Raw genomic sequence first — 23,220 nt, 5'->3', positions numbered from 1 at the left:
GGTCACCACACACGATGGAAAAATACCAGGAACTTGTTCTTGTAACTGCTCCGTCTCTTTAGCCTCCCTCAGACTTTCCACAATTATGGGCAAAGCTATAACCTTCACTCCTGCCAAATCATTCCCCAGGAGTAAATCAACTCCATCTAGGGATAATTTCTTAACCACTCCTACAGCCACCGATCCAGACAACAAATCACACTCCAATTGCACTTTGTACAATAGAACTGGGATATACTCTCCACTTATCGTCTTTGACGCCAAGAGACAGCCTAAGAAGTTATTTGCCACTAACAGGATACGGTGACAACCAATTTAGGATTGTCAGTTGGGCTTGCCGTGTGGCGCATTTGCATGTACTGGAACTACATGTGTTAATACATAGAGCCCTGTTATTTGCAGACAGAAAGAACAGGTACACACATTGCACCTGTTTCAGCTAAACAATATAATTGACAGCCATTAGCTGGTTAATTCCTCAGAGCAATGTCTTGACCAGAGTCAAGTGCCTGGCTTAAATTTCAGACAATGCTTGGCAGTTAAAAGTCAGGCGCCATTAACTGGTGCATTCTCCATGGCAAAGCCTCTAACTGAGTCCACTTGCCAACCAATCAGCACTCTTCTCAGACATATAGGGCAGAATCTTTTGGCTGGCATGTGGGACGCGCACCCACCATTAACTAAAGGCCTCGTTAAGGCCCTTAACCTGCCAATCGTCGACGATTTTGAGGGGCCCGTGCGAACTTCGGCTCGGAGCACGGGCCCAACGGGCAGGCGGGTAGGTGATTTTTGTACAAACCTCATCCAGTGGCGGGATGAGGTTTGATAGGGGTTTTAAAAACATTTAATAAAGCTTTTGTTTATTTCATTAACATGTCCCATCTCGTGTGACATTTTCACATGAGGAGGAACATGTTAATGAATTTTTTATTGTTCTATTTTTTATATTTGCCAGCCTTTCAGTGATCTCCCTGAGGCAAAGAGCACACTCTGACTGTTGGGGAATCCCTCCCCACACCCCCCCACCCCACCACACAGGAATCCCATAGCGCTTCCCATTGGGCGGCTCGCTGGGCGGGCCTTAATTGGCCCGCCCACTTAAGATGGTGGCGGGGCCCATTTCGGCGGTGGCGATTGGCTGCCTGCCCACCGCCAAGCCGGTGGGGCCCACCCAGGGCAAATTTCTGCCCATAAAGTATAAAGTTGTTGCTTCCCCTGACATTGGTATTCTTACAATTGTCCTGATGAGTGCAAGACAAAAAGCTTCGACAAAATATCTTTTTCCAGCAATAATTCAAACTCCCGGCCACCAGAGAATGATGCCTCACACACTTCGGGAATCCAGACTCCAACGCAGATTTGGGTTTGGAATCAACTTGACAGGGCTGGGGGGTGGGGGGAGTGGCGGGGGAGGGGGGGGTGGGGTGGGGGGGTGGAATGGAAGGAGAGTGTGTAGAGATTTTGGGGGAGGTCAGAGGCAATGACCCATAATTCCAGGGAGGCACAGAGGGAGCTAGGAGCAAGATAAGAGGGTATGGGCAGAAACCCAGAAATCCTGGGAATGAGGAGGTCCTGTCAAATCTACTGGGTATGTGGGCTCAGAGCCCAGCGATCTGGTGGGAGGGGGGCAACAATCAGGTTTGGGGAGTATGACTCCTGCTCCTACAACAGCTTATATTTATATAGCATCTTTGATGTAAAGGAATGCCCCAAGGTGCTTCACAAAAGCATTATAAAACAAAACAGTGAGATATTAGGTCAGGTGATCAAAAACTTGGTCAGAGAGGTAGGTGTTCTTACATGTTTGTATGTTGTCCCATGAAGAGATCTAGAGGCTTGTACGGTTGAACACTAACTGTTTATTAATAACACAAAACTATAGACATATAGGATACACAGGATACAGTCCTGACTCGTAGCAATCTTCATGCCAACTTCAACCAGACCAACCGCTACACTCTACCACTTCCATGTGACTCTCTACATCATAATGTGGGCAGTACTGACTCCGTCCCCCCGTCCCACATTAACCCTTACAATCCCGAACACCCTAATACTACATCTCCCCCAAAGTATTTACTGAAATGTATTTACAATAATGTTTACATGCTACCCCTTCTCCCCCCAAGTCTGTGACTTTACAGATTCAGACAGTCTGGAGGCTTTACCACTCTTCCATACCTTGTTCTTTTGAAATCTGGAGGAGTGGTAGTTTCCACTGCTTTGGGCTGACTTTGTTGGTCTGGAGTTGAATCTGTGATACTTAGTGTTTCAAATACCCAGGTGTCAACATCTGCTTCGCTTCTTGCGCTCCTTAGTGTCGTATTTTCCTTTGTCGAAAATCTGTCTTCCTTGGTCGGATACCATGGGATTATCCCTCTCCATCCGGAGGGAATGTTCACTCTGTTCATTCGTAGAGTGGAGGCAGGGTCCGCCATGTTCTTCCCAGAAGTTGAAGGTTTACCTCCCTTATTTTCGTATGTTCCTCATCCTCGAGTTCAGCCTGCAGTTTGGCTGCTAACACTGGGCTCAGTTTCTTCATGTGCACTTGTGCCTCCTGGAGTTCTGTCTTGGTGTGTTGGTGGTCGCTTCTCTCCTGCTCCAGGATCGACTTCATGTTGTGCGCGTGAGCTGGAAGCTCCAGCTTCATTGCTGTAGTTTTTCTGGGTTCTGTGACAATGGCTGTTTGACTCTGAAGTTTGGGCTCAACCTTCTGCTCCTTCTCCTCTGTACCCTCTGTTTGAAGTATGTCAGCTCTCATCTGGAGGTTTGGCTCGTCTGACTGAAGAAGAGTGTTTTCTGCTGTTTGCAAATGAGCTGGAATAACTGCCTCTTCAAAGAGCGAGGACAATTCTGAACTGAAGTCCCAGTCGAGATCATCAACACTGGTGGACCTCTTGGGATTATCCAACTCAGTGTAGCTGACCACAGGGGTTGTTTTGATGTCTTCTGCCATTTTTAAGAGGTTGAGGGCAACACAGGCATCTCTGTTCAGGAAAGAAAGGGAGCGATTGCTGATGACACACAGAATTTCAATTATTTGCTTGTCGGTGTTCCGAGGATTGTGTTTTTTTTTAAGAAAAAGAGACAATTAGTAATGCCCTTTCTTTTCTGGCTGAATTTTCCATAAACTGTAATCCCATTGGGACAATGGAAAGCCTGCCAGCCCAGATATACAATTCGCATTCCACCCCAAGTGGGGTGAAGGGGAACAGGTTCTCAACACCCTCCCTCCCCACAACGGGGAACGTGAAAGATCCCATCTCCTGTTGAGTTTTACACTATTACTCGTCTGAGATGAGACATCAAAACATGTAATTACCTATTCTAAAACACAATACCCACAGCTAACATGGTAACTGAACGCTGGAATAGAACTATTTTTACCAAGTCAAAGCAGAGATCAGTAGACTATACCGAATGGCTACATGAGCTGGGTCTCTCTCTCTTTCTCTCTCTCTGAAGTATTGCGCACGGATTTGCAAAGTAACCATCCTGGGAAGAGGCGTCTACTGCAAACCGAGATCTTTTGGGGATAAACCATGGAAATCTACTCCGTACAACGACACCCAGCAAGACAACTGAACAAACGCCTGCAACATGGAATCACCAGATTGAGACCAGCCAAAGGACAGTTAACTATATATTTCTTTGATTGTTTATTTTCTTTATGAACGTGTAGTAAATCTTTAAGTCTATCCTCGTATTCTACCATCTGCACTCTTGTGTGTGTTTGCGTTTGAGTTTGTGTGTTTGTTTGTGCGTGTGTGTGTGTATGTGGCCCAGGGAATGTGTGATGCATGAATGGCGGTGGCGATTTACCTAGTTTTTTTTTCATTTGGGAAGTGACTTCAATAAACTTATTGTGTTCTTTGGTTTAAACTCAGAAAACCGGTCTGAATAATTTTTATAATCTGAAAGTGTACGTAATGGGACACCTGCAGTATTAGCAAAGCACGTCCTCGCTAAAATCACAAAAAGCCCTTATGGTCAGACCTGGAGTGGTAAATTAGGGGATTCAATTTTTACCCCTCCTCACTTGGTCGTAACACCGGTGGTTGGATTCCTCCAGAACCATACAGTGGCACGTCTGTCATCCGTAGCCAGGGTTTTTTTAGCCACGGTTCCTGATCTGACAGGACCATCACACTGGCTCCTGTGTTTAACTTGAAATTCGTGAGGCAACCATTTACAGATGTGTCAGCATTCCAAAATGTGAACCTGGGATCTTTAATTTCTCCCAAGAAGCATTGTTGGGCTTCCTGGTGTGGCTCCTCTATCTCTTTGGGGTCCTTCGCACATCGAGGTTTTGGTCTTACATCTTTCCAAAGTGTCCCAGGTGGTTGCAGTGGAAGCTCTGCACAGTGATTTCTGGACACTGCTTGTGCCCACGAGGTCTTTTGGTGCCACAGCGCTGACCTGGTCTGCCCCCATTTTATGTTTAGTTTGGGTATTGCTTTCCTTACTCTGGAGTCTCCTTGCCCTTTTGTTGCTTTATGAACTGGGCTGTTGGGGTTGCTATATAACGTGGTTTAACTTCACCATGGAAAATGGATCAGTTTTGCTGGCGGACTCCTGATTTTCTATTGATTTGAATAGCTTTTTCCAAAGTCAGATCTTCTTTAGATTGGAGTAAATCTGAAAGATTATCATCAGCCACTCCTTCTACTATTCGATCTCTTATGGGCTCAGACTTAAGGTCACCATGGTCACAGCCTTCAGTCAATCTGTATATCTAATTTAGGAAAGAGTCTATGGGTTCCCTAGGCTTTTGGACTCTCTTGTTAAATTTTGCTCACTCCAAAATGTTATTGCTTCTTACATTAAAGTAGGTGTCAAAGAACCACATGACCTCTTAAAAGTTATAGGAAGATTCATTTATTCCTTGTCTGGCAATTATGTCGTTGGCTATTGGACCTACTGAATATAATAATGTATTCACTTGTTCAGCCTCTTTCTTATTCAAGCCTGATGCTGTCAGATATATTAAAAGTCTTCTCTATAATGCTCAATTTTGCACCTGGTCTGTGTTGTAGGGGGTTGGTTACAGTTTGGTAGGTCTGAAGAAGTCTTCATAGTCATACATAGGTTAACTGTGAGTCTTTATTGACTCTAGAACTATTTACAAATAAGCAATAAAAGGGTACAAGCGAGGAGCTGTCACCATGCTTGCTGGTATGCCTGGCTCTGTCCCACACCAGACTGACCCTGGGTGCGGGTCATGTGCTCTCTGACTGTACTGTACTCAGTCCCACATTAACCCTATATGTGCAGACCCTTGTACTACTGTCTGCCCTTCCATCTGCCTTAATTGAGCTGGCAGCGTTGATTTGCTATCTATGGCTATTTTCAGCACAGGGGAGTACAGTTTTAATTCTGATTCTGCAGAAAATCTTTTGAATGAATCGTTTTGGCCGATGACCAGCTAGTTGCTTTCCTGAGCTTTGAGAATCGAATTAAAGCTGATTCTTTGCTCTGACTTGTGTGTGGGTGCCACGTGTTATGGCACTGACTCTGGATCAGGGCTGCAGTGTTCTCTAAGCTGCACTCATTAAAACAATCGCTCTGCCAGTGCTGCCTGATCATTGTGCCAAATTTAAAAGCTTATTTCATCCTCTTCTTTTGGCAGTTTGCTCACCCTTTTGTTACCTGGCTAGGTTCTTTGACTCAGCTTTCGATCAGGCCTCACAATGGACCTTCACGTGCTCTGGTGGAGCCCTTTCATGCTGCACAGCTTCTTCACCTGTAATGGAGCTTCTTAGTCGATTTCCAGCTGTATTGCTTCACATTGGTCTTCACATTAGGAGAACTTCTCTCAGGTCAGACTGCAGTTTCTTTACTTCTTCATTATTAGGGATTTGAGGTTCTTCATCTGCTGTCACCATGTTGTAAAGTTGTGTGTTGTCCTGTAAAATGGTCTCGAGGCTTGTATGGTTGACCAATAACCATTTATTAATAACACGTATCTATGTGCATATATACAGGACACAGACCTGATGAGGTGCAATCTTCCTGCCAACTTCTACCAGACTCACTCATACTCTACTACTCCCATGTGACTCTCTCTTCCTCAATGTGGGCGGTACTGTTTCCCCAGTCTCACCTTAACCCTTACAATCCTGAATAGCCTAATGCTACAGGTGTTAGAAATATCTTAATGGAGGAAAGTAAGGTCAAGAGGCAGAGATGTTTAGGGAGGGAATTTCAGAGCTTAGAGCCCAGGCAGCTGGAGGAACGGCCACTAATGGCGAAGTGATGAGCAAGGGGCCAGAATTTGAGGAATGCATGGAAGGTTATGGAGCTGGAGGAGGTTACGGAGATAGAGAGGGATGAGACTATGGAGGGATTTGAAAACCAATATGAGAGTTTTAAAATCAAGATATCACTTGACCGGGAGCCAATGTAGATCAATGAGCACCAGATTAGGGGGACCAGACTTGCTGTGAGTTAAGACACAGGCTCTAGAGTTTTGGATGACCTCAAGTTTACACAAAGTAGAATGTGGGAGAGCAGACAGGAGCGAGTTGGAATAGTCAAGTCTGGAGATAACAAAGGCATGGGTGAGGGTTTCAGCAGCAGATGAGGTGAGACCGGGGGTGAAATTGTTAGTTAATATTATGGTGGTGGAAATAGGTGGCATTAACACAAGTGTGATACCAAGCACTTACATTGTCGATCCAGCTGTTCCCATTTCCATTTCCATCCTGGGCTTTCCAAACTCCAGGAAAGCTAGCTGGCCAGCATTAACTTAAAACCAGCTCTTGAACTGCACTGATTTAAATATTATAATGAAGCGTTCCACCTCCCTCCACCTTACAACCTGCCACCCGAACAATGATGGCAGCTTGTATCCAGAGCTGGGGTCACTGTTTAAATACAGAAACAGGCTATTCAGCCCAACTGACCCATGCTGTTGTATACACTCCTCAGGAGCCTCCTCCCGCCCGATCAGCACAACCTTCTATTCCTGACGTGTCTGGGACAATACTTTTTCCTTGCCCTCTATTGTAAGGTTGTTTGATGTCTCACTAAGAGATCTGGAGGCTTGTGTGGCTGAATAAACCTCCAATGTATAGCCCTATCAAGGTGCTATCTGCATGCCGACTTCTCTCAGACTACTATACACACAGTCGACTATCTTGTGACTGTCTACATCACAACAATGTGGGTGGTACTATTCCCCAGTTCTTCATTAACCCTTTGCTATGCCAAACACCCTTATACTACACCCTGCACCAGCAGAACAAATTATCTGGTCATGTTTCCTCACTGCTGTTTGTGGGAGCTTGCTGTGCACAAATTGGCTGCTGTGTTTCCTGCATTACCACATTGGCTGTGAAGTGATTTGGGATGTCCTGAGGATGGTAACGAAGCTATATAAATGCAAGTTCTTTCTTTCAATCAAGTAAGTCGGTGGCTCGGTAAAATTCGCTCAAACAGATGCAAGAAATCTGGAATAAAACCAGAAAATGTTGGAAAATTCTCTCACTGGTGTTTAGTGGTTGCTTATCGAAAGCCATTTTAGCATCGACTACCTCAAGGTAACTCGTGACCAGTACTAGTTTAGTCTGCTGTAAGTCCTGCCTGCTCGTGGCAGTAGACGCTATTTGGTGCTGTAACTTGCTGAGGCTCCTGTAAGAACTCATTGCCCAAATTTTATTGGTTTAGCCCAAGGGATATACATAATCACCCCTTCCTCATGAGGAATTTTAGTTTTGGTGTTATTAAGATGAATATTTGTACTTTCAAACCATTCTTTAGCACTGGGATAAATTGTTTGTGCCATTAATCTTTGTCAATGCCCCGATAATCGCTGGAGTCAGGGAGGGTCCCAGAGAACTGGAAAATCTAAAATGTAACCTCCTGTTTAAGAAGGGAGTGAGGCAAAAGACGGGAAATTACAGGCTGATTAGCCTGACATCGGTCGTTAGTAAGATTTTAGAATCCATTATTAAGGATGAGATTTCAGAATACTTGGAAGTGCATGGTAAAATCGGGCAAAGTCAGCATGGTTTCATCAAGGGGAGGTCACGCCTGACAAATCTGTTAGAATTCTTTGAAGAGGTAACGAGTAGGTTAGACAAAGGAGAGCCAATGGATATTATCTACTTGGACTTCCAGAAGCTTTTGACAAGGTGCCGCACAGGAAGCTGCACAGTAAGATAAGAGCCCATGGTGTTAGAGGCAAGGTACTAGCATGGATAGAAGATTGGCTGTCTGGCAGGAGGCAGAGAGTGGGGATAAGGGGGTCCTTCTCAGAATGGCAGCCGGTGACTAGTAGAGTTCCGCAGGGTTCAGTGTTGGGACCACAACTTTTCACTTTATACATTAATGATCTAGATGAAGGAACTGAGGGCATCCTGGCTAAGTTTGCAGATGATACAAAGATAGGTGGAGGGACAGGTAGTATTGAGGAGGTGGGGAGGCTGCAGAAGGATTTGGACAGGTTAGGAGAATGGGCAAAGAAGTGGCAGATGGAATACAATGTGAGGAAGTGTGAGGTCATGCACTTTGGTAGGAAGAATAGAGGCATAGACTATTTCCTAAATGGGGAGAGAATTCAGAAATCTGAGTGCAAAAGGACTTGGGAGTCCTAGTCCCGGATTCTCTTAAGGTTAACTTGCAGGATGAGTCGGTAGTTAGGAAGGCAAATGCAATGTTGGCATTTATTTCGAAAGGACTAGAATATAAGAGCAGAGATATGCTGCTGAGGCTTTATAAGGCTCTGGTCAGACCACATTTAGAATATTGTGAGCAATTTTGGGCCCAGTATCTCAGGAAGGATGTGCTGGCCCTGGAGAGGGTCCAGAGGAGGTTCACGAGAATAACCCTAGGAATGAAAGGCTTAACATATGAGGAATGTTTGAGGACTCTGGGTCTATACTCGATGGAGTTTAGAAGGATGAGGGGGGGATCTGATTGAAACTTACAGAATACTGAAAGGCCTGGATAGAGTGGACGTGGGGAAGCTGTTTCCATTAGTCGGAGAGACAAGGACCCGAGGGCACAGCCTCAGAGTAAAGGGAAGACCTTTTAGAACAGAGATGAGAAGAAACTTCTTTAGCCAGAGAGTGGTGAATCTATGGAATTCATTGCCACAGAAGGCTGTGGAGGCCAGGTCATTGAGTGTATTTAAGACCGAGATAGATAGGTTCTTGATTGGTAAGGGGATCAAAGGTTACGGGGAGAAAGCGGAAGAATGGGGTTGAGAAACTTATTAGCCATGATTGAATGGCGGAGCAGACTCGATGGGCCGATTGGCCTAATTTCTGCTCCTAGGTCTTATGGTCTTATGGAATGATGAACACTAAACCCAAATACTTTCTTGTATTTCTGCTCCTGTGCCTTTCTAGACAGCTTCCAGGAAATTTTACTGAAGTTTTGAAGGAAAGGTTAAACAGATAAATGACCCTCCTTTATAAGAGCTGATGCCACTAACAAAAAAAGTTATAAATATTTATCTATGTAAAAGGGCGAAGCATTCCCACTAATGAGCTAAAGTCACCCTGCCAATCAGCATTGAAGTACAAAAACAGCTGAAAAGCTTCACACTTGCTGTCCCTACACCCGGATATCGCCAGGTGAGATGTTGGTGTCACAAACATAGGGAAGAGTTTATAAGACCTCTGTGTATAAAAGGTTTTGTACTGCATCTCCTTACTCAGTCTTCAAAGAATGAAAGTATCGGAAACAGAGACAGAAAGATAGTCACATGATGCTATTTGTTCCTGACCTGAGGTCACCCAGCAATCAGCTTCAATGAACAACAACAACTTATATTTATATAGTACCTTCAACATTATAAAGCTTCACAGGAAGCCATTGAAAACAAAAACCTGACACAGCCACCTCAGGAGATATCAGGTCAGGTGATCAAGAACTCTGTAAGAGGTAGTCTTCAAGGAGTGTCTTGGAAAGTGAAAATCAGAGAGGTTTAGGGAGGGAATTCCAGAGTTTGGGGCCTAGGCAGCAGAATGCAGGGCTGCTAGTGGTGGAGTGACTGTGATTAGGAGCGTACAGCAGGCTAGAATTAGAGGAGCACATCAGTTATCATTACTGTGGGTCTTAGCTTAGGGTGTCCTTGGTCAGGATTGATAGAAACTGCTGGAGGCAAGGTTGTTGGTAAACTACCTTTTAGTGAACATTATCAAACATTTTAACTATACACAGGGCTTAGCACGAGGCTTCACATAGAAACATCCCTCAGTCAGCTCTGTGGTCATCTGATCTTACATCACTGATGATGTAGACTGTCTATTTACTTATTTAACATTAACCCTTTACATGAGACAGTGCAGGTGTCTCAGAGGGTTGTGGGGCTGGAGGAGATGACAGAGATGGGAGCGAGAGGGTGAGGTCATGGAGGGAATTTGAAAATGAGGATGAGAATTTTAAAATCAAGACAGTGATTCATTGGAGCCTGTCTAGGTTTGAGAGCACAGGAGTGCTTGGGGAACTTGGTGCAACTGGCAGCAGAGTTCTGGGTGATCAAGTTATTGGAGAATTAAAGTGTGGGAGACTCTTCACTCATACAGGTGACAGGTGACATGGTAACCGTAGTCAGGCCTAGAGGTAATGAAGGCACAACAACTAACTTTAGGATTTCCTGTAATTAGCTTAAATGACAGAGATGCTGAGCAGCCTCCACTGTTTAATTCTTACTTTTCCAGAACTGTTTCATGCAATTCAGGGTCACAGGGAGTCAGAGCCCATCCCAACAGGCAATGGGCACTCAGCTGGGTACACCCAGGTCAGGGCACACACACTGGGGGCAATTTACCACAGCCAACCCACCTAACCAGCACAACTTTGGATGGTGAGAGGAAACCAGAACAAATCCACCCATACACAGGGAGAATGTGCAAATTCCACACACAGACACCTGAGGTAAGGGTCAAATCCAGGTCCCTGAAGCTATGAGGTAGCAGCACTAACCACTGCATGCCATGTTTGCATTTGTTCATTCTTTCTGTGGATGTGAATGTCAGTGTTAATCTCCAGCCCTCGTTACCCTGAAAAGGAGATGGTGGACCCTCTTCAACCACCAACAGTAGGTTTCATTGAAACTGAGAGTTGCTGGCCCACTTCAGGGGGGAGTTCAGAGTCAACCACATTGTTGTGGGTCTGGAGTCACATACAAACCCAGTCTGCGTAAGCATGGCAGATTCCCTTCCTCAAGGGGATCTAAGTGACCAGTTGGGTTTTTATTGACAATGGTCACTTTTACCAATCTCACATTGGGAAACTGCCCACTTTGCAATTTGAACTGAATGTTCTGGATTACTGATCAGATCTCCACCCTGAATATAACCAATACACTACCCTAACCAGTAATACACCACAAGTTACACAGTAGAACAATATAAAACACCACAATATTTGTCTCACCACAAGCAATAGTATGTGAGATAATAAATGTTTTTAAAAAGTCAGCGATGCCAGTAATGGCTTATTCATTTTAAAGATTTCCTGCTTCCAACTTTGTCCTCCAAGTAGGAAAAGTTCCTCAAACCTCCTGAATTTGACATTGTACAGTGAGTTCATTTGGCTGGTAGAACAGTGTCATCACAGACAGAATAGTCTTTGTATCAAGGTTGGACCCTCCATTCATACAGGTGACATGATAACTGTAGCCCAACAAACAGGCACCAAAAATAAAGGCAAAGTTCCAAAGAAAAGTCACGTTGAGCTCGAAAGGTTTTAACTGTTTCTCTCTCCACTGACACTACCAGGCCCAAGAACTTCCAGCACTTTCCTGTTGCCTAAACGACACAGCAGATTCACCACAGTTTATAGTACACACACACCTGCACCTACAGCAGTCGACATCAAAATTTTAGTCATGGACTAGATTAAATGCATGTAACTCAGTGTCTTGAGCCAAGTATATGTCTTCTATATAATAGAATTTTAATGCTGCCATTGTTTCCTGAGTTCAGTTCTACTGGGCCCAAACTTTGACACTAGTGAATCTGGATTCAGAGAAAGATATCAGGTTCCTTACATCACAAGCATCACCCGCCCTCAGATATACACTTTACAATAAGTTTACAAAAGTAGGCCATTTGGCCCACCTGGTCTTTGCTCTCATTTATGCTCCACATGAGCCTCCTCCCACTCCCTCTTCATCTCACCCCATTACCATATCATTCTATTCCTTTCTCCTTCATGTGTTTATCCAGCTTCCCCTTAAATGTATCTACACTATTCATCTCAACCACTCCCTGTGGTAGCGAGTTCCACATTCTCACCAATCTCTGGGTGAAGAAGTCTTTCCGAATTCCCCACCTGATATTAGTAACTAACTTTACATATGATACCTAGTTCTTGAATCCCCCACAAATGGAAGCATCTTCGCTACAACTAATTTTCCACTGTGGCTAGGAAGAGAAGTGATATATTTGCCCACTGACTCATCAGGAGGTCTGCAACTGCTGATAAGTTCATGAGATGTTTAAAAATGACCAGAAAAGTGGTTAACATTGCGACGTTATCCCTTGAGACCTGTGTGAGGGAATGAATTTGAGCACGAGGTCTTGAAGATGGAGGAATTCTACCTCTTCTAGAAAAGGCTTGTGTCTGGAAATCATTTTCAGAACCGCTATAAAAACAGAAAGTGCCGGAAATACTCAGCTGGTCTGGCAGCATCAGTGGAGAGAGAAATAGAGTTAATGTTTCAAGTCAAATAGGACTCTTCTTCACACACAGCACCTAACAGCCCCCCTACACAGGTAAATGGAGTATAATGTGGGCAAATGTGAAATTGTCTATTTTAGCAGGAAGAATAAAAGAGAAGCATATTAGCTAAATGGTGAGAGATTGCAGAGCTCTGAGGTTCAGAGGGATCTGGGTGTCCTAGTGCATGAATTGCAAAAGGCTAGTATGCAGGTACAGCAAGTAATTAGGAAAGTTGAATGTTATCATTTATTGTGAGGCGAATTGATTATAAAAGTAGGGAGGTTATGTTTCAGTTGTACAGGATATTGGTGAGACCACACATGGAGTATTGTGTATAGTGCTGGTCTCCTTATTTAAGGGAAGGTATAAATGTGTTAGAGGCAGTTCAGAGGAGGTTTACTAGACTAATACCAGGAATGGGCGGGTTGTCTTATGAGGGAAGGTTGGACAGGTTAGGCTTGTATCCACTGGAATTTAGAAGAGTAAGAGGTGACTTGATTGAAATCTTTAAGATCTTGAGGGGTCTTGACAGGGCGGATGTGGGGAGGATGTTTCCTCTTGTGGGAGAATCTAAAACTGGGGTCACAGTTAAAAATAAGGGGTCACTCATTTAAGACAGATGATGAGAATTTTTTTTCTCTCGGGGGTCCTGAGTCTTTGGAACCCTCTTCCTCAAAAGGCGGTGGAAGCAGAGCCTTTGAGTATTTTTAAGGCAGAGGTGGATAGATTCTTGATTAACAAGGGGGTGAAAGGTTATCAAGGGTAGGCAGGAGGTTACAATCAGATCAGCCACGTATGATCAGAAATGAGAAGTTGAGTCCAAAACTAAAAGTTAAAAAAGATATACGAATCAGTCCTTTGGCTTGTCCATAAGGAGATGGTGAAACATTGCAACCATTAAGTTAGGGCAATTCTTGTAGCACTGACTTTGGCAGTTGAGCAATTGGTTTTGGAAATTCTATGTTCTGCAAGTTAGCTGAAAGGAGTTATGCTGTTTCCTTTTTGACTGTGGCTTTGCTGACTTGTGACTTGTTTCCAGCAATCAGAGAGGGAGTTTTTTTTTACCTGCAAGCGCAGGGGTGCCCAGTTGGTGTTCTTCAGCTATGACCTTTGCAGCACACACACACCAGAACAGAACACCAGATTAGGAGACAGAACAAGAGTTGCAGTTGGCTTTTTTAAACCCCTTTCCTTGTGTATTCCTGAAAGGGAAAAAACAAACATGTCTTTCGCCCAAATCTGTTTCCTTTTGTACTCAATTCATGTTCACAGTCTGGGATATAACTCAACAGGAGGCGGTTTCAGCTGAGATGGTAATCATTTTCCATTATCTCTGCAGCCACAGGAGAGTACAGCTCAGTTTGCGTTGTATCTTTTCCTTTGAAGTGCCTCTCTCTGAAGTAGGCTGTGTCACACCTTTTAGGTGCGACATTCTGTTCTCTCTCAACTAGTTGGTCAAATAATCCACATAAGAATTTTCTAACAAGTGGTTACCTTACAAGCAAAAGCTGGTTGAGATTGTATGTCCTTTTTTTGAAAAAAAGCATGTCTTACTTAAGAGGTCAATAGGTAATCCAAGGATAGGATCTGTGGTCATGGCAATATCACACAAACCTGGTTAGCAGATTGTCAGCTGGTTATCATGTTGCTGTTTGTGGGATCTTGCTGTGCACAAATTGGCTGCTCCATTTCTTACATTACCACAGTGACTACCCTTCGAAAAACCCTCATTTGACTGTGGGATGCCAGCAAAGGCACTATCTAAATGCAAGCTCCTTCAAGACATGCGGCCAGGTAACAGAGGATGATGCCAAGTTGACATCCCCACAGCTGTTGTTGTACACTTCAAGCTATTGTGATGAAAATCAGACTTTGGACCCCAGACAACTTCAAAGAAAAAAAAGTGACAAGCCCATGAGGGAAGAATGACTTCACTTTAGCTCTGGCAGTGAGCGTGCCAACAGAATCTGTGAAATGAAGGCAATAGCCCCAAACCCTGATCTGTTCTGTGTTAACAGGTAGGGTAACAGAGTTGATTCAACTTCTGGCTTTAGGCGCCTGCAGGCTGCGGTGGGAGCACAATTCAAGAAGCGGGCTCCTTCTGTGCGGCAGGTGAAGGTCACAATACCTCTGTTAATTGAAAGCCCACTAATACTTGGGCATTAATTTTAACCCAGCATGCCGGCAGAAAACACAGAGTTGGCTGGAATGCTGGTCCAATAATACACCCCATCCAGTATTGAACCCAATCCCAACAGTTTACCAATGGGTCGGTTAGCTTAAAATTGCCACTCGCTGTTTACGATCATAAAAAAATATCCAATTGAAGATACCTTGGGTCAAAATCCTGGAACTCCCTCCCTAACAGCACTGTGGGTGTACCTACACCACATGGACTGCAGCCGTTCAAGAAGGCAGCTCACCGCCACCTTCTCAAGGGCAACTAGGGAAGGGCAATAAATGCTGGCCCAGCCAGCGAAGCCCACATCCTGTTGATGAAATAAAAAAAAAACTACAAGAGCATCAGAGGCAGCGAAACCACAACCTGGCAAGGAAGGGCCAGCTTTCAGAGGGGAGGGTAGAACAAAGAAGAAAAGTAGAGACCAAACAACAGACTGGTGACAATAGGGAAATGGCTGATGTCATTGCCACTGACACTGGACTATGCCCACTTGAGGCCAGGCCCACTTTAACCCCTGGGCCTCATTACCATTTTTGAGCCAAGGCACCAGCCCAATTCTGGCTGACGGGGAGGGGGTGGGGGATGCGGTTTGAGGGTGTTTCATGCAACAGCAGAACCATAGCAGGAACCTAAGGCAGTCAGGTCTGCAGGGCAAGTGGTCAGGGACCATCATAGCCGGGGAATGGCCGAAACTGGAGCACAGTGGAGCACTCCTCTGACCCACCCCTTGCCCAACATTTTGAGCTAAGGAGTTGAACACGGAGTTTACTCCTACAGATATGCCTGTTAGTGTCTGCCTTTCCCACCCACCCCAACCCTTCAGCGGGTACAAGTGGCTTCTGAAACGTGATAACGGCCTGTGCAGACAATCATAGCCACAAACCCACACCCTTCCATTCTGTGTGGAGAGTGGAGAAGCTGGGGTTGTCCTCCTTAGAGCAGAGAAGGTTAAGGGGGAAGATCTGAGAGGTGTTCATAATCACGGAGGGGCTTGTTAGACTTGATGGGGAGAAACTGTTTCCAGTGACAGGAGGGTCAGTAACCAGAGGGACACAGATTGAAGGTAATTGGCAAAAGAATCAGAGGTAATCATGACCTGGAATGTGCTGCCTGAAAGGGTGGTGGAATCAGATTCAATAATAACTTACAAAAGGGAATGGGATAAATAATTGAAAGGGAGAAATTTGCAGAATTATGGGGAAGGGGGAGGGTGGAAGAGAAGTGGGACTCATTGGACTCAAAGAGCCAGCACAGACACAATGGGTCAAATGGCCACATTCTGTGCTGCAAGATTCTGCTTTGCTGTTAATGTTGTAAAGTTGTGTTATAAGACACAAGGAATTCATGCCATGTTGTTCCCCCAGTTCTGTTCTAATCCTTGATGTAATCCATGCATTCCTCTTCACCTTCCCCTTACATTTAAAATCTTTTAACACCCATTTTGGATTGAGGTAAGAATCCCATTCATACTCAATCTCTGTTGTTAACCTCATTATTGGAAACAAATTATCCAATAAAGGTCATTATTTGGGCCATTCCCAAGGCTTTAACATGGAGTCTGGATATCTGAATCGTTGCATTGTGCCAAGGGGCTGTAGGTCCACTGTTGGCCTGGCTGTCAGCATGTGGTGAATGGGGCTAATTTAGCTGCAAGTCAGCAGGGGGTTGCTGGTATGTTTGAGCTGAAACAATTAGGTTTGCAGCCTCCCATTTACTTCTGCTACTGAGCATGGGTTCAAATAATGTTCCAAACAGACCACTTGAGTAAAGACATTGATTAAGACGACTGAGATGAGACTTTCCACAAGCAGGCTCACTAATAATCAGAGGTAAATTATCACCAAGAAATCTTTCAAGGGTGAGCCCAGCTTTCAATTCCCTTGCCTGTTCTATCAAGGTGAGGGCCTCCCTAAAACTCAACAGAATCACAGTCTGATATTCTCACCTCTCTCGGGTTTGAAGCTATAGTGGTTGGAGCAGGGAGGCACAAGTCAGGAATGTGATGGAATATTCCCCACTTACCTGAATGAGTGCAGCTGTAACATTTCAGAAAGCAATTGAAGAATAGAACCAGAGCCAGTCTTTACACATTTTTTTTAATAAACATTTATTTACAATAATTCACATCACAAACATATACTTCCTAACCCAGCAACCCCCTGTCTCAGTCTTCTCCCATATATAGGGGCACACGTGAATCCCCAGTTAATACCCACCACTTGCACACAATTAAACACCATCAATATACCATTAACACAGCTCCAACAACACTCAAGAAGCTCAATACCATCCAGGACAATTACAGCCTGCTTGACTGGCACTCCCTCCACCACCGATGCACAGTAGCAGGATCTACAAGATGCACTGCAACAACTCACCAAGGCTCCTTTGACAGCATCTTCCAAACCTGTGACCTCTACCACCTAAAAGGACAAGGGCAGCAGATACATGAGAATAACACCATCTGGAATTTTCCCTCCAAGCCACTCACCATGCTGACATGGAAATATATCGTCATTCCTTCACTGTCGCTGGGTCAAAATCCTGGAACTCCCTCCCTAACAGCACTGTGGGTGTACCTACACCACATGGACTGCAGTGGTTCAAGAAGGCAGCTCACCACCATCTTCTCAAGGGCAACTAGGGATGGACAATAAATGCTGGCCTAACCAGTGACACCCACACCCCAAAAATGAGTAAAAGAACACAACATTTGTGTGACTGTTCCCCACTGGAGGCAGAAGAAGAGGAGGAGGGAAATCAAACTAACACAGTTCTCATTTACAGAGTTTGGAATAATGTTGGTGTCTGTGTTGTGTTTGCTGAGTTACATTACCTACCAGTCTGGCAAAGCCTAAATTGAAAAATCCTCATCCTTGTGTTCAAATCCCAGCATGTCCTCACCCCTCCCTATCTCTGTAATCTCCTCCAACCTTACAACCCTCGGGGATACTCCATGTCCTCGCCCCTCCCTATCTCCGTAATCTCCTCCAACCTCACAACCCTCGGGGATACTCCATGTCCTCACCCCTCCCTATCTCTGTAATCTCCTCCAACCTTACAACCCTCGGGGATACTCCATGTCCTCGCCCCTCCCTATTTCCGTAATCTCCTCCAACCTCACAACCCTCGGGGATACTCCATGTCCTCGCCCCTCCCCATCTCCGTAATCTCCTCCAACCTCACAACCCTCGGGGATCCTCCATGTCCTCGCCCCTCCCTATCTCTGTAATCTCCTCCAGCCTCACAACCCTCGGGGATCCTCCATATCCTCACCCCTCCCTATCTCTGTAATCTCCTCCAGCCTCACAACCCTCGGGGATCCTTGCCGCCACCAGTCCCAGGCTGCCGTAATTTTCTTTCCACACTACCCAGGCCAACGCCACTCTGGAACTGAGGTACAAAGAGATGAACACCGATTTGCTGTTCCTCATAGTGGGGACTGTAATACTCTGCAATGCAGGTGTCCCCTGGATTCCACTGTGTCCCACAGTGCCACAAACTGCACAAAGCAATTTGGATTCCATTTTACTGTTTACTGATATTCTCTATTACATTAAAGCTTCAACTGTAACCTGCAGGAAATTATAATGGGGAGCAGGTTCCCAACTCTGATGCGCTTGCCACCATCTTAACTCGGAGATAACTTACCCGTCTAGAGGATGCCTGCCTCTTCATTAATATTTAACAACCAGGCTTCCCTCTCTCTCTCCTTTCCCAAGCAGGATTTCCCCTACAACCCACCCTGCCACCACTGAACTTGATATCAGGGGTCATTCCCCTTAGGCCACCCCACAGCAGCCCCTGACTATCTGACAGAGCAATATGCATCAGCCAAACACTGTCATGTGATCTAGAAAATTGTCCCAAGGTACCTGAGGGAGGAGTGATCAAAAACAATGTGTGCAAAGCCAAAGAAATTCTTTTCCTCAGTGAGTTGTTGTGATCTGGAAGGCGCTGCCTGAAAGGACAGTGGAAGCAGAGTCAATAATAACTTTCAAAAGGGGACTGGATAGAAAAGAAACAAAGGGGAGAGAGGTTGTCTGTAAGCTGAAGTGTTTTAAATTTTGAAATAGGCTGTGGCGTGTTTCTCCAATTCTTGATTTTTGAAGTCAATTTTTAAAGTGATTCACAGCAAACTCTCTTTAGAGTTAAATCAGAAGTATTGTTTACTCATACATTAAAACCTGGGGAATTGTCGCAACTTCATACAAGCACACAAGCAGCAATGAGAAGATAGAAAAGAGGAGTTTTTACAATTATGAATAAGTTAAAAGAAAAAGAACCACAGATAGGGATATCAGCTCACGTGATTGCCAGAGTGCAGAAGGTCAGAGTCCAGTGAGAGTTCCTTCATGGAGGATCTACAGTTCAGGTGTGTTCAGATAGCTGAAGCAGGAGTTACAGAATTCCTTTAAAGGTGATGGTGATGCAATGAGATGAGGTTGGTCTGTTCAGCAGGCGATGGCAGGAATCTTCCAGAAAAACAGGCTTCGAGGAAGCTTAGACTTGATATAGGCTGTTGGTCAGCCTGGAGTTCTGATTTGATGTTTATAGGCTAGAGGTTAAACAGCAGACTGAGTTGCGAGTATGAAAATGTGATACTAAAACTTTCCAAAGGCCAGAAACTTAGGGTCATGTAATATTGCACATTAATGAGTCAGTTGCAGGCTAACAAGCAGTTTCTATGCCTTTGGTCAAAATCCATTGTTCCCCTCAGGAGATAGATGGTAGATATTAGCCCCTTTTCAGCTTTAGTGAGTTTCAATGGCTCTACCTTTGATATAGCACCAGGCTGGGGAGACATCATCTGCTAGTCCCTGGTTTCGTTGATTGTAATGTGCCCTCAAAATGAGAGGTATGAGATTGCACAAGGATGAGGGTTGAGATTTTGTCCTGTAACTGCTGTTGGAAATTCCCAGAAATTATAGCCAACTTGTGAATCATGTGACATGTCGCAGCCATCTTTTGGTTTGGCAAAGTTCACTTTTTAAATAAGCAAAAAAGTAAGGTTTGATTTAAACAGTTTATGATTTCCATAAGACCATAAGAAGTAGGAGCAGAAGTAGGCCATTCAGCCGATCCAGTCTACTCCAGCATTCAATGAGATCATGGCTGATCTGATAATCCTCAGCTCCATTTTCCTGCCTTTTCCCCCTAACCCTCGATTCCCTTACTGATTAAAAATCTGTATATCTCAGACTTGAATATACTTAATGACCCAGCCTCTACAGCCCTCTGTGGGAAAGAATTCCACAGATTAGCTAACCTTTGAGGGAAGAAATTCCTCCTCATCTCTGTCTTAAATGGGTGCCCCCTCACTCTTGGATTATGCCCTCTGGTCCCAGACTCTCCCACAAGTGGGAACAACCCCTCAGCTTCTACCCTGTCAAGCCCCCTAAGAATCTTATATGTTTTAATAAGGTCGCCTCTCATTCTTCTAAACTCCAATGAGTACAGGCCCAACCTACTCAACCTCTCCCCACAAGAAAATCCCTCCATCCCCAGGATCAACCTAGTGAACCTTCTCTGGACTGCCTCCAATGCCAGTATATCTTTCCTTAGATGAGGGGACCAAAACTGTTCACAGTATTCTAGGTGTGGTCTAACTAGTGCCTTGTATAGTTTTAGCAAAACTTCCCTATTTTTATACTCCATTCATATCTTAGGGACATGACATATTTCAATAGAACCTTTCAAAAACTCAACATCACAAAGTGTTTTACAGCCAATAAAGTACTTTTGAAGTGTAGCCACTATTGCAGAGTAGGAAACGTGACAGCCAATTTGCGCACAGCAAGATCCCACAAGCCATACTCAGCGAAGTGAATTGACAATCTGTTTCTTTGTGATGACAGATGGATAAATATTGGCCAAGACACCAGGGAGAAAACCCCAGCTCTTCTTAAAAATAATGCCATAGAATCTGAGGGGGCAACAGGACCTCGGCTTAATGTCTCCTCTGGGAGACAGCGCCTCTGACAATGCAGCACTCCTTCAGGATTGCACTGGAAGTTTCAGACTGGATTTTTGAACTCAAGTCTTGGAGTGGGATTTGAAGCCAGAATCTTCTGACTCAGCAGCAAGACTGCTGCCCATTGAGACATGGCTGACACTGAAACATATATTTGAAGGAGGAAAATTTGCAGGACTTTGGGAAAGGAACAGGGGCATGGGACTAATGGGGTGGCTCTTCCAAAGAGACAACACAGGCAAGATGGGCTGAAGGGCCTCAGTCTGAGCTGTTGGAATTCCATGATTCTATAGTGGGCAGTATATCAAAATTAGACTTCAGAATTAAAATGATGAGTCTCACTCTGAATCTTTGAGAGTGAATGCATCTATAAGACTCTTTTCCCAGCAAATCAATTTGGTCCCAAGGCACAGAATCACACAGTGTAGAAGAGGCCCTTCGGCCCATCGAGTCTGCTCCGACGCTCCAGGCATTGTTTTTCTGACTCCAACACTACACATTGGGGTTCCTTGTGGAAATGCTGTGCTGTGTATTGCCGAGAGCCAGAGCACAGAGTACACTGTACCTCAGCTGACGTTCAGAACTGAGAGTTATGCTGAAAAAGAGCAGGGAGGTGGGGGCTCAGGTGGGGGGTGGTGGAGTTCACCCCAATATCCTGGGGCCAAAGTTTATCACTCACCCAGCATCACTGAATCAGACTCTCTGGTCATTGTCATGTTGCTCTTTGTGGGATCTTGCTGTGTGCAAACTGGCCACCCTGTTTCCTAATTGTGTCTACACTTCAAAACGATTCCATTGGCTGTAGAGTGCTTTGGAACGTCCTGAGGTCATGAAAGGCGCTATGAAAATGCAAGCCTATCTTTCTTTGTATGACATTACCTCTCCCTCTGCCCAGCCCGTCCAAACAGCCAATCACGCCCCCTCCCCCACCCACCCCCCTACAATCTCCAAGACCCTTTGAATTAATGAACCAGTGTTTTGAGAAAATGGAAAAACAGACAATATTTTTTTTTAAATGCTCCCTGTAGTGTCCTGGAGATAAATCCTTAAATCCTGGAGACTCCAGTACAATCTTGGAGAGTGTTGGCAACCCCTCTCACAAATCCAAAGCTTTGCTGGCAGTAATTGCAGCATTTTTCCATTGAGAAGAAGGTAATGTGTTCCTGTCTCCAGCTGCATTGTAATCATACCTTTACACAGTACCCTTCATTTGCTCTATCGAGAATCATCGTGCAATTGTCACAGCAGCACCGTAATCTAGGTTTATATTTATAAAAGGAACGTGATTTATCAAATTGTTTACAATAATGCGCCCCACTGTTAGAAATTACTGGAAGCAAAGTTTCCTCAGGTTCCAACAGTTATAAAAAGATTGAGCAAAAGACAACGTTTGCACCTTGGCTCCTTTCAATGAGGGCTGAGTTTTGCTGCTGAAATATTAGCAATGCTGCTGCCTTATACATCCTGTTCCTCATCTCCCAATCCACCCCTATCACTGACACATTCAATAGGAGCCACTTACAGGCATAACAGAAGGTTGTTGAAGCAGCAAACACACCACAAGTTTCATTGATATTTTGTAATTAGCACAAGATCTCTCCCCATTTTAGACAGATTTCTCTTTTCGGACTCCAAACATTTTTTTATTTCGTGTCACATATCAACAAATCCTTTTACCCGCGCGATGGAAAATACTAAAACACCAGGACACACGACTCCAAAACTCGGTTCAATTCTGGCAGTCCCCCCTTTTCCATTCTGAAAGTTTCGAAGCTGTTCCCAGGGGAACAGGCTCCACCATACCTCACCTACCGGGACCATTTTTCATGTAGAATGTAACAGAGCGGTGGCTATTGAACCAGCAGGGGCATCACTGGCAAGGCTTTGCAATCATCCATGTGACCACACAGACATTTTTTGCCAATGGGGAAAGAATGGGATTTGCATTTCTCCAGTGCCTTTCACAACCTCATGGCATTCCAAAGTGTTTCCATAGCCGATGAAGCACTTTTGAAGGATGCCACTGTTGGAATGTACGAAAGGCAGCAGCTAACTTACACACAACAAGATCCCAAAAGCAGCAATGTGATAGTGACCATGTGATTGTATTTTATAATTGTTGAGAGAGATGCCTCTGACAGTGCAGCACACCTGTGCGACCCCTCCAACAGTGCAGGACTCCCTCAGAACTGAGCTCCCAACAGTGCAGCACTCCCTTAATACTGACCCTTCGGCAGTGCAGCACTGCCTCAGTACTGATCCTTCAACAGTGCAAAACTCCCTCAGTACTGACCGTCTGACAGTGCAGCACTCCCTCAGTACTGACTCTCTGACAGTGCAGCACTCCCTCAGTACTGACTCTCTGACAGAACAGCACTCCCTCAGT

Source organism: Carcharodon carcharias, chromosome 8 (assembly GCF_017639515.1).
Source record: "Carcharodon carcharias isolate sCarCar2 chromosome 8, sCarCar2.pri, whole genome shotgun sequence".
NCBI lineage: Eukaryota > Metazoa > Chordata > Chondrichthyes > Lamniformes > Lamnidae > Carcharodon > Carcharodon carcharias.
This window is presented reverse-complemented; position numbering follows the sequence as displayed.